This window comes from Rhinopithecus bieti, unplaced genomic scaffold (genome assembly GCF_001698545.2).
Source record: "Rhinopithecus bieti isolate Rb0 unplaced genomic scaffold, ASM169854v2 scaffold_17861, whole genome shotgun sequence".
NCBI classification, from domain to species: Eukaryota; Metazoa; Chordata; class Mammalia; order Primates; family Cercopithecidae; genus Rhinopithecus; species Rhinopithecus bieti.
Window position 1 is genome coordinate 5,595,035 of NW_016809830.1, and position 12,268 is coordinate 5,607,302.

At 41.7% G+C, this 12,268-nt stretch overlaps 1 protein-coding gene across 1 annotated transcript in view; it reads right to left on the reverse strand.

Annotated features, from left to right (window-relative positions):
• The window catches only part of WDR7 (WD repeat domain 7), a 407,408-nt gene extending 400,601 nt beyond the window's left edge, over positions 1–6,807 (reverse strand). Inside the window, exon 1 of the mRNA XM_017890454.1 lies at positions 6,616–6,807. The gene's annotated coding sequence lies outside the window, so the exon portion shown is untranslated. The remainder of the gene's footprint in view (positions 1–6,615) is intronic.
• Positions 6,808–12,268: the final 5,461 nt, after the last annotated feature.

Sequence of the window (12,268 nt, forward strand, 5' to 3'; positions counted from 1 at the left end):
AAAAAAAAAAAAAAAAAAAAAGAATTTTAAAATAGTAAATACTTAATGAATATAATATAGATGTTCTTTAATAGAAAGGAAGTAAAAATTTCATTAGACCCAAAAGGACTTTCTGAATGCAGTCATGATGTAGGATTTCTTCTTCCAACATAATTGTTTACGTTCTTTTGTATCCAGCAGAGTAGCTTTAAGTATCAGATACAGACCAAGACAAATGAACATATGGATGAAGTTCAAAATGTAAAGTTCACATTACTATCATAATACCTATCAGTGAGAACATAAAGTGTCCTCTTATTGATGATAGGATTTCACTGAGCTATCCATAGCTTTCAGATCATTTTGCCTATGATCAATGGCATGCACTTATATAAGACTATTAATTCTTTAAAAGGTGCATCAATTAAATGGACAAAAATGAAAACAGAACCTACAAACCTCACTAACTCCATAATTTAATTGTCAGGCATGGTGGCTCATGCCTGTAATCCCAACACTTTGGGAGGTCTAGGCGGGAGGATAACCTGAGGTCAGGAGTTTGAGACCAACCTGGCCAACATGATGAAACCCCATCTCTACTAAAAATACAAAAATTAGCCGGGTGTCCTGGCAGGTACCTGTAATCCCAGCTACTAGGGAGGCTAAGGCAGGAGAAACACTTGAACTTGGGAGTTGGAGGTTGCAGTGAGCTGAGATCACACCACTGCACTTCAGCCTGGGCAACAGAGTGAGACTCCATCTCAAAAAAAGTCCCAATAAATTAAAAAACAGTCACAGGGAGATGTAACAGATAAACCCAGGAATAAAGGCACTACATAGTTCCAGGCCTTACTCTACACACACTAAAATTACTTCAAGATGTACACTATGAATTTTTATTTCTGTCTAGTAGAACACAAAGAGACAAAAGTAGATTATCAATATATGAAAATCAACAGCATTTTCTTGTATCAGCACTAATCTACTTTTAAAATAGTATACCATTCACAGTATTTTTATAAACTACAAATATTTTACTCAAAGTCATAAGTGAAAGACCATTCCACGTTCTCAGATAAAATGTCCTAATATTATAAAGATATCACTTTTCCTCAAAATAAATCTATAAGTCAAAGTTCTACTGGTATTGTTTTTAGAAACTCAAACTAACTCTAAAATACATAGGAACGAATAAAAATCCACAAATAGCTGAGCCAACTTTGAAAATGGGCAAAGATAAGAGAAAGTCCTCTAGCAGATATTTAACATCACTAGCTATTTGGGAAATGCAAATTAAGACCACGTTGAGATATCATTACACATCAGAACAGTTAAAAAGAAAAAAAAAATGGCCGGGTGCGGTGGCTCACTCCTGTTATCCCAGCACTTTGGGAGGCCGAGACGGGCGGATCACGAGGTCAGGAGATCAAGACCATCCTGGCTAACCCGGTGAAAACCCGTCTCTACTAAAAATACAAAAACATCAGCCGGGCGTGGTGGCGGGTGCCTGTAGTCCCAGCTACTCGGGAGGCTGAGGCAGGAGAATGGCATGAACTCGGGAGGCGAGTTTGCAGTGAGCCGAGATCACACCACTGCACTTCAGCCTGGGTGACAGAGCAAGACTCCGTCTCAAAAAAAAAAAAAAAATAGTGGCCAGGCGCAGTGGCTCATGCCTGTAATCCTAGCATTTTGGGAGGCTGAGGCAGGCGGATCGCCTGAGCTCAAGAGTTCAAGACCAGCGTGGGCAACACGGTGAAACCCCATCTCTACTAAAATGCAAAAAATTAGCCGGGCGTGGTGGCATGAGCTTGTAGTCCCTGCCATCAGGTGGCTGAGGCAGCAAAATTGCTTGAATCTGGGAGGTGGAGGTTGCAGTGAGCCAAGATTGTGCCACTGCACTCCAACCTGGGTGACAGAGCGATGCTCCATCTCCACAAAAAAAAAAAAAAAAAAAAAAAAAGTGACAATATCAAATGCTAGTGAAGATGCAAAGAAATGCAATCTCTCATACATTGCTGGTAGAAATGTGAAACGGTATAACCACTCCAGAAAACACTTTAGGAGTTACTTCAAAAACTAAACATACACTTACCATATCATCCAGTAACCACATCCCTGGGCATTTATCTCAGAAAAAAACGAAAATTTCAATCCATACACACACATACACACACACACACAAACTGTACAAGAATGTTCACAGCAGCTTTATCTGTAACAGCCAAAAATTAAAAACAGCCCAGATAGGCAGGTGAATGGTTAAACTTGGATACACACATACCATGGAATACTATTCAACAATTAAGAAGTACAAACTATTGATATATGCAACAATTTGGATGAATCTCAAGAATTGTCTCATTCAACAATGTTGATGAATCTCAAGAACTGCCTCATTCAACCATTTGGATGAATCTCAATTTCAAAAGATTACATTCTATAGGATTCCATTTATATAGCATTCTGGTAATGACAAAATTATAGAGATAGAAATTGATTAAGGGATGGTGAGGGTAAGGGAGGTGGATAGAACTAGAAAAGGATAATATGAAGAAAATCTTTGCAGTGATGGAATAGTTCTGTATCTATTTCTTTTTTTTTTTTTTTTTTTGAGACAGGGTTTTACTCTGTCCCAGGCTACAGTGCAGTGGCATAATCACAGCTCACTCCAGCTTCAACCTTCCCAGGCTCAGGTGATTTTCCCACTTCAGCCCCCCAAATAGCTGGGACCACAGCCATGCACAACCACATCAGTCTAATTTTTGTATTTTTTGTAGAGACGGGATTTTGACATGTTGCTGGTCTCGAACTCCTAGGCTCAAGCAATCTGCCTACCTCAGCCTCCCAAAGTGCTGGGACTACAGGCGTGGGCAACCACATCAGCCTAGCTCTGTATCTTGATCGCAGAGGTAGTTGCAGAAATCCACACAGGTGATAAAATGGCACAGAACTATACACAGGCATTGTACAAAATCAATTTATTGGTTTTGATATTGTAGTACAGTAGTATAAAATGTAACTATTAAAGGAAATTGGGTGAAGCTGCATAAAATGTAACCAGTGGGGGAAACCAGATCTCTCTTTACTATTTGTGCAACTTCCTGTGACCCTATAATTATATCAAAATAAAGCTAAAACAAAGTAAATAGGAAGAGTTATTTATATAGGGGGAAAAACATACTACTATAAAACCATGGAGTTAAAACAGTACGGTGTTAGAACAAGAACAGGCAAACCAAAGGAAAGGACTCAATATTCAGAGTATATATGAGCACCTAATACACAGTAAGTGTCACACGATTATCTATGGGAAAAGGGAAGAAAGATACCAGGAAAACTGGCACAGTACATGGAAAATAAACTGGATCACAAACTTGTGACACATAAAAAGTTAAATTCTGCATGTATTAAAGACCAATAAGTGTAAAAGAAAACTATGTATTTAGCGGTACATAACATAGCAGAGTAACTCTGTGGCATAGCACTGGGGAAAGATATCTTAAAGAAAACCTTCAAAATACAAACCATATAGCCAAAACATTTTTTAATTTGATATCAAAATATATGATTTCTGTTCAATGAAGAACATCATGAAAAAGAATACACACAAATGACAGATTAGGAACAGATATACTTGTAATACTTAAATGACTAGTATCTATAAAATACAAGAAAAGTCCGCAAATCAACAAGAAAGAACTGAAACGCCAAAATAAAAATGGGTGAAGGGATGAACACGTAATTTCACAAAGAAAAAATTCAAAAAGATAAAACACACATGAAGAAATACTCAGATTCGGCAGGGCACGCTGGCTCACATCTGTAATCCCAGCACTTAGGGAGGCCGAGGCAGGCAGATCACGAGGTCAAGAGATCAAGACCATCCTGGCCAACACAGTGAAACTCTGTCTCTACTAAAAATACAAAAAGTAGCTGGGCGTGGTGGCACGTGCCTGTAGTCGCAGCTACTCAGGAGGCCAAGGCAGGAGAATTGTTGGAACCCAGGAGGTGGAGATTGCAGTGAGCCGAGATCGCGCTACTGCACTCCACCCTGGCAAGAGTGAGACTCCATGTCAAAAAAAAAAGAAGAAATGCTCAGATTCATTAGTAACAGTGAAATGTAATTTAAAATGATATTTAGTTTTGTATATATTAGTCTGGAAAAATTGGAGCACTGAATAACACCAAGCATTTGTGGGGAAACAAAAGAACCCTCACAAGCTTCCTGCAGGTGTATAGACCGTTGCTGCTTGTTCTAAACACCATCCGGTGGTGCTTCAATAAAATATATGAAAACCAAATGATCCATAAATCACATATGGATCTATAACTCAACAAAAGTATCACAGAGGTCTAAAATGTATGCTTATCATGGTATTATCTATAGAGGTAGGAAAATGAAAATAACATGGGCATCGACAAATAGGAGAGTAGACACATAAACTGTAGTAGATGTACATTCTGAAATACTGTGCAGCACTTGGAAGCAAAGAACAGCAACACAATAGATCTTCAAAACATAACAGTGAGACAAAAAAACTGCATGATATCATCTCTATAAATTAAAAATGTGGGCACCCAGAACAATATACATTTAATAACACATACAAACAGAATAATACACATCAGACAGATGGTTGCAAAGGGGTTGATAAGCAAGAGAAAAGAGCGGGAATTAGAAATAAAAAACAATGAATGAGGCACCGGTAATGCCAGCACTTTGGGAGGCCAAGGCGGGTGGATCACCTGAAGTCAGGAGTTCGAGACCAGCCTAATCAACATGGTGAAACCCCATGTGTACTAAAAATGCAAAAATTAGCCGGGCTTGGTGGCACATGTCTGTAATCCCAAGCTACTCAGGAGGCTGAGGCAGGAGAATCGCTTGAGCCCGGGACGGGGAGGTTGCAGTGAGCTGAGACCACGCCATTGCACTTCAGCCTGGGCAACAAGAGCGAAACTCCATCTAAAGAAAAACAAAACAAAACTGCAGGCAGGGGAGATGCCTTGAACAGTCCAAAGGTGATCATTGAATTGAGTAAGATTAACTCAATCCTTTGCACCTGAGGTCCAAAATGAACTTTAAGGACTCATATATCTAACAAACATCATAACACTAAAGCTAAATGTCATCCTACCTTTCTCATGAAGAAAGCACAAAACAACCTCACTATTTCGAAGATTTTCGATGCTAAGTGTGTTACATGGAGAAACCACCCAACTTCCTTTAACTTCAAAACAGAAAGTATATCGAAGATAAAAGGAAACTGTAAGATACAAGGGTCACTACCCCTAAAATTTAATTTAAATTCTTACAGTGATATTCAAACCAAGCCAAGCGCAGTCCCTTTGATCCACCCAGTAACCAAGATCTTTTAAAATTTAGTTACAGGTGGCAATAAGAAAAAATAAAGGGCATACTCTCATTTTTCTCTGAAAGTGATTCTCTGAAACACTCTTAAAACAAGGATTGGCAGTAAAATAAATGAATTTCTCTACCATAATCCCTAATTGACATTAATAGTAAAGCATTAATTATATTTATACAGGTTCGTTTTCCCAATTTATAATAACTAATGTATGTTATTCTGGATGGAACTAGACAGGTTTTTATTCTTTATAATAATGAGGGCATTTCAACACATTATATTCACTTTTAAGCTGACCTTCATACAGCCACAAGTTTATTTATAAAGCAAGAAACAGAGCCAAACTAAAATTTTTGTTTAACAAAATGTCAAAACCTCAGTTAATTTCTTTCATACAATAGGCAATTCCTGCAACCTTGCCAATAAAATCCTAAGATCTAAACATCTGAAAGAGTCAGTCTGCCTTTTTTTGTCTCATGTCAAATATTACAGTGAGAGGAAGCTGTAGCTGCCACTGACCAAACCCTAAATTCAGCAGCATCAACAATATCAATGCAGTCTGTGATGCAACGGTAGCTTCCCTAGTTTCAGACTATCCAACCCAGTAAATGCTGCCTAAAAAAGAGACATACTAAGTGGGTCAAAAACATAAAACGGCAACTTTTGAATCAAAGGTAGGGTAGTGCTGACTTCAAACATAGCTTCAGAACGCTGGCACCCATCAGTCAGTGAACGGGAGTGACTGGTATCCGTTCAGACAAGTCCTAGGGCAAAGGGATAAGAATTGGCAGGTGGCATCTCAAAAATGAAATTCTAACAGTGGTGTCAGTACCTTGGGCATGGGCAAAAGTAGTACCAACAGCTAAGGAAAGACTATATGAACCCCAAAAACAAACACATCGCCCAAAACTGCTGTCAATAACCACCCACGATCATCATCAACCACCTCATCCTGTTTAGATCGTGCCTGGGAGCCAGGCAGTCCCACCTCAAGACCAAAGCAACTGTCACAGGCAGTAAATCTCACCCACCAGGTAAGGGAGCTACAAAGACCCCGGGCGGGCTCCCACGCTCTTGGTAACGGCGCCTAGTTGTGGGCCCGACCTGCAGGCGAAGCAAAGAGCAGAGCTTGCAGCCGCAGCGATCTGACAGCTGGCACCGCCCCCGGCTAGAGTGGGCTTGTGATCTTTGACCCTTGACCCCTGACCTCCACGGTGCAAGCACATCCCGCCCTGGGGTTTCCTATGGAGAAGCTTGAAAGCCCCCTTACCTGTCACAGCTTCATCTCATGCCGCGATGGAGCCTATCAGACCGCCGGTGGGCGCCCCAGCCAAGGAGGACAAGGATAGGGCGGAACTACGGAGGATGCGGGGTGCGCAGATGCTGCTGGGATAACCTAAGGGGCGGCAAGCGCTATCCAGCCGCCGTCTTCCCACTGAGACTGCAAGGTGCCGGTACCACGGCCGCCACCGCCGCCACTGCAGTAAATCAGCTGACACCAGCCCCAACTGCCGTGACTTTCGCTGCAACTGTCGCAAAAATGAGGGGGCGGGAAAGACTCACCATTTCCCTACATGCAAGGCCTAAGTCGGCGCCGAGAGAGCCAGCCGCGTTACCATGGAGACCGAAGGTGGGGGGGGGGGGGGGGGGGGGGGGGGGGGGAAGGTCAACTGTGGGCAAGGAGTGCGCGGCCGCCATCTTGGTTATGGGAAGTCTGGTCTAGGCTGTCCTCTCGCCTCTAACACCCATGTTGGGAGGACCAAGATGGAGCGAAGGATGAAGTAGCAAGTGTAGGTCTTTCTTGGGACCAGGATATTGCAAGTTTACACTTCTGTCCCCATCACTTGGCCCAGACACCTGGAAATGTCAGTTGCTCTTTCCTTTTTGCTTCTGAACTTGTTGGCCGGGACACAGAGGGCCAGACATAGACGAACTCTGCCACTCCACTAGAGGAAGTCTGACCTTGTACAATACTCCTGCAGAGGAGAGGGGATGAATACACTGTCTCCATGTAGGCGGCAAAGAGTGGCGGAGCGTGAGCTCTGCCTTCAGAGAGGCGTATATTCAGATCCCAGTTCCTCCACTGCACACCATTAGTGTCGTCTTGGGCATTTTGCTGCTGCTTCATTTTTTCTTCTAAATTTCCCCATTTGCAAAATAGGGATAATAACCTTGTGGATGTCTAGGAAATTAAACGCGCTTAATAAATGTTAATAATTTATGCCTGCCCATCTTCGTGTCAAATATTGGTCGAATAAATGAATGAATGGCAACCAAGGGGAAAACAAGTGCCATGCTGTGGCCAATGTTTAGTTTTATTAAAAAGATACAAAAGATGTTCATCTCATGGCGTTATTTGTTCTTTACAGGCTCACTAGTGGATGTATAGGTTAAGGTTGAATGCTGTTACAGTCCTCAAAAGTTACTGTGTACACATACCAATAACCTGGGAATCTTGTTAAAATACGTTTCTGAATCAGTAGGTCTGGAGTGGGTTCTGAGACTCTCCATTTCTAACACGCTTCCAGGTAATGTCCCTGACTGCTGGCCCTTGGAAAACACCTTGCATAGCTAAAACCCACTGGGCACAGGGCCTGAAGCATAGGATAGGGGAACACAACAGGGCAAAATCAGCTCTTTCAGACAGGATCGTTTCCTTGCTAATTTGCCAAAAGTATGCTGAGTGTTGGTTTGGTCAAAAGGCTTCCTGTCAACAATTTGTTGTTTCTGCTAATGGCAAACCACTACCTGTCCTTCTTTCCAGTATAGACATCTTCCCCCAGCAACACATCACAGACCCATCAGTGTCCTGGGTGGCTTACCCCTTGTGCCTTCACTCTACATCCAACTACTGCACTGTACTGTGTTGTTTCTTACATGTTGTTTCTGTTTATTTTTAGAGTCCAGCTCTGCTACTACCATAATGAGAAAAACTAAATTAATTTTGACCAGAGAAGTCAATAGAACACTTGAAAATCAATAATTATGAAATTTTCTTGTACTGCAAATTGGAATTCTATGCTTTTCTTCTACTTTTGACTAACGGCCTTGCAATCAGTCACATGAGTAGAGGGGGAAGAATGATGCTGAATAGAAGAAATTGATTCCTTAGCCACCTGGCTTCAGCATACTCACTCCCTCTGTTGTGATGATGAATACATTTACACCATTAAATTCATAATCCTTTTACAATTTAAGAACTTTTGGAAACACAGGAAGCACAGAGTGGTTATCATAGGACAATCTTAGGCTACATTAAATCTTGTTGGGTTTGTGAAGGAAATAATAGGATATCTTCCCTAAAGACTCTTTTCTTCAACAAGTATTTATTGAATACTTACTATAAAGTTTCAAATAACTTCCTAAAAATGGAAAGGTTAATAGGAAGATTGACGAGAAGCTCTCAAATAATTACTACACTCTGGCCTCTCTCTACCAAGTTTATAAAAGTTATTGCCAAAGTCTGTATATATATGGAATCTCCTGAGCCACAGAACTAAAATAAATATTCAAATATTAATGAATAAAATGCTCTAGTTCAGAAAATTCACACACATATATATATACACACACACTCACCTTTTTTACATATAACCTTCCTGAAAACTAAGATTTGTGTCTTCAGTAAGATGACCTTCAGTATATTTATTTGAATAAATTATTCCTTTCATCTAGGAGAATTATACAAAAATGTTAACAGATTTAACTAATTAAAAAATTCAGTTCGACATATATTTATTGAGCCTTTGCTGAAGGTGAAGCTGAGAAAGGGAGAACCTGACATATTCGGCTTCCATGGATGAAGGCAGGCTCTGCTTCCCACTGAGATGCAAGAAGTAGGGAATTCCCTAAACACTGGAAAGTGTGTTGGATGCTGGAGAGCTAGAAAGAATGACAAATGTCGGTCGGGCGCGGTGGCTCACGCCAGTAATCCCAGCACTTTGGGAGGCCAAGGTGGGCAGATCACGAGGTCAGGAGATCAAGACCATCCTGGCTAACACGGTGAAACCCCGTCTATACTAAAAATAAAAAAAATTAGCCGGGCGTAGTGGCGGGCGCCTGTAGTCCCAGCTACTCCGGAGGCTGAGGCAGGAGAATGGCGTGAACCCGGGAGGCGGAGCTTGCCGTGAGCCGAGATCGCGCCACCGCACTCCAGCCTGGGCGACTGAGCAAGACTCCGTCTCAGAAAAAAAAATATATATATATATAAACCACACCCGGCTTTAGAGGCATTTTTAAAACTTAAGTACTACTCTGTCCTTAAAATTTAATAGCAAGCCAGGCACGGTGGCTCACGCCTGTAATCCCAGCACTTTGGGAGACCGAGGGGAGCGGATCACAAGGTCAGGAGTTTGAGAATTTAGTAGCAGATTAGCCTACAGCATACCAGTACCTTCTTAAGTTGCAGGTTAGCTCTGCAAAACTCAAGGAGGCTTGTTCTTCCGTTTTACAAATTTCAAAAGAGGAAGATAGCCCAGTGGTCTAACAGTGACTTTATTGCTACTGTTATTTTCTGATCACTTCACGTGTACCGTTATTTTTTTCTCATTGAGGCTATCAGTCGTAGTTTGATATTCCCTACGGTGCCTAGTACTCTGCTAATATTCCCCTTTCCTTCCTGGACCCTCTCCCGGAAAAGTCCTGTCATGGTTGGTGGCTTTATGTTAATACCGAGAGTCCTCACACTTTATCATGTTGTGGCAAAGAGGCTTGATAAGGGTTTTTTTTGCATGATTTTTTGTGTAATTAAAACTGCCTGGTGCAATTAAGAGATTCTTTTTGCACTTTCTCACATGACATGAAAGTCAAGTGTTGATACTTCTCTTTTTTTCCTGTCTCATGACTTCCATGATTCAAACCATTTCTTTCCAAGCAACAAAATGTCTTTTTCTAGAAACATCTCCAGTTACTCCATACTCAGGCCTTTTAGGAAGGAGTGAAGGTGATAAGGTTTGGGGTGCTAAACCTCCTCACAAATGAGGGTTTCTCAGCCTCCTCACCAAACCAGCAAGACTAGCAAGGGGAATAGATAATGAAGGAGGAGCTGATGAGTACTAGTGGTAGCCCTGGTCACCAGCCTGTAGATCATCCACTAACCTCCCTCTTCTAGGTTTCCCATAAGGAAGAGAAGATGACCAGAAATCTGGAGGAGTTGCTCCCCAAACCGGTGAAGAGAAGGGGACCCATTTTTGTGTAAATAGTGGACTATGGGAGACACAAGAAGCACCACCCAGATTCCACTTCAAGAAAGAAACCACTTCCTAGCTGCAAGGAGAGTGGTTTGCTCACAGTCTCCCTGTTAACTTCTTCAGGGTTACCTGGGCTTTCTGGCTGAGATCACACTAATCTTGAGGCAGCCTCTGATGACTGACTGAGCAAGGTGAGGAAAGTCCAGGGCACGCTCTTCCTAGGGAGGACCCCGGTCTAGGGGGTGGTATTGAGGCATAGGAATTTCTGCTCCCGTGGGGGACTCTTTTAACAGGCAATCTTTGTACTAGAGCTCCCTCTTGGGTTAGTAGAGATTTTGTCAGATCTGCTTTTTCCCTTCCTCCGCCCAATCCTGCTTCCTCCCTTTTCCTCTCACAGATGTGAGATAAATAAACCTTTTGGACTCCTCACTCCACCTCGGCATCAGCTTCCCAGAGAACCCAGCCTGCACCATGACACCATTTTTAACAACTGACAATCAGGAGTCATCATGGTACTTTTGCAACTTTTCTCTCTCTCTTTTTTTCCCCGAATAAAAGTTGGAAAAAAAGAAATACAGATTAAACAGATTTTCATAAAAGAGAGACATAAGATTTATCAACCCATGCAATGCATGTGTCTTATTTTCATATTGATTCAAGTAAGCTATAAATTAGATTAGGAGAAAATGGGAAATTTTAACTGACTGGATATTTAATGATATTAAAGAAGCCTTGTTAACATATTAGAATATAATAATGATATTTTGGTTATTTTTTAAAGGATTCCTCATCTTCCAGATGTGCAGGCTGAAATATTTACGGATGAAACTGTCAGATGCCTAGCATTTGCTCCATGACAATCTGAGGTAAGGAAGACAGTGGCAATGACTACCTTAACTTTACTTCCGTCTTCATGAAATAGTACATTATTTTACTTCTAATTCTAATTCATCAAGGTGAAAAAAGTCACTTATTCACCATCCAGTGGTTTTAGGCACTACGCTGAGCAATGCATGCAGCAAATGCAGAGACTTGGTTCTTGTGGTCAAGTTACTCAGTCTGGCAGGGAGGCAGGGAGACAGGCAGATCCACTACTGTGAGGAGTGAGGTACCTGGTGCTTTCCACCAGTTGCTGTGCGGCTGATCCTCCTACTGAGCTTGTAATACTAATGTTCTGAATTTTGGTGGGAAATATTGTTTTCAACATTGTGTGAAAAGCCACTTCCTTATTGTACAGAAACCACTAACATACATTTGATTTTTATTGGATTTCTTCAGTATCTGGCCCTCAGAGGTACTCAGATATTCAGATATCTGCTACTTAAGAATGGACTGAATGATGAGGGTGTGTATGTGTTATGTGTGTGTTTGCTCAAGGGCATGCCTAAGAGAGGGCTTTGAATACAGTGAAGCTTCTGTTAAGAATTTTACCAGCTGGACATAGTGGCTCCTCCTTGTAATCCCAGCATTTTGGGAGGCCGAGGCGGGTGGATCACTTGAGGTCAGGAGTTTGAGACCAGCCTGACCAACATGGTGAAACCCCATTTCTACTAAAAATACAAAAATTAGCCAGGTGTGGTGACATGCACCTATAATCCCAGGTACTTGGGAGGCTGAGGTAGGAGAGTCACTTGAACCCAGGAGCCAGTGGTTGCAGTAAGTCGCGATCACGCCGCTGCACTCCAGCCTGGACAACAGCATGAGCATGCCTCAAAAAAAAAAAAAAAAAAAAAG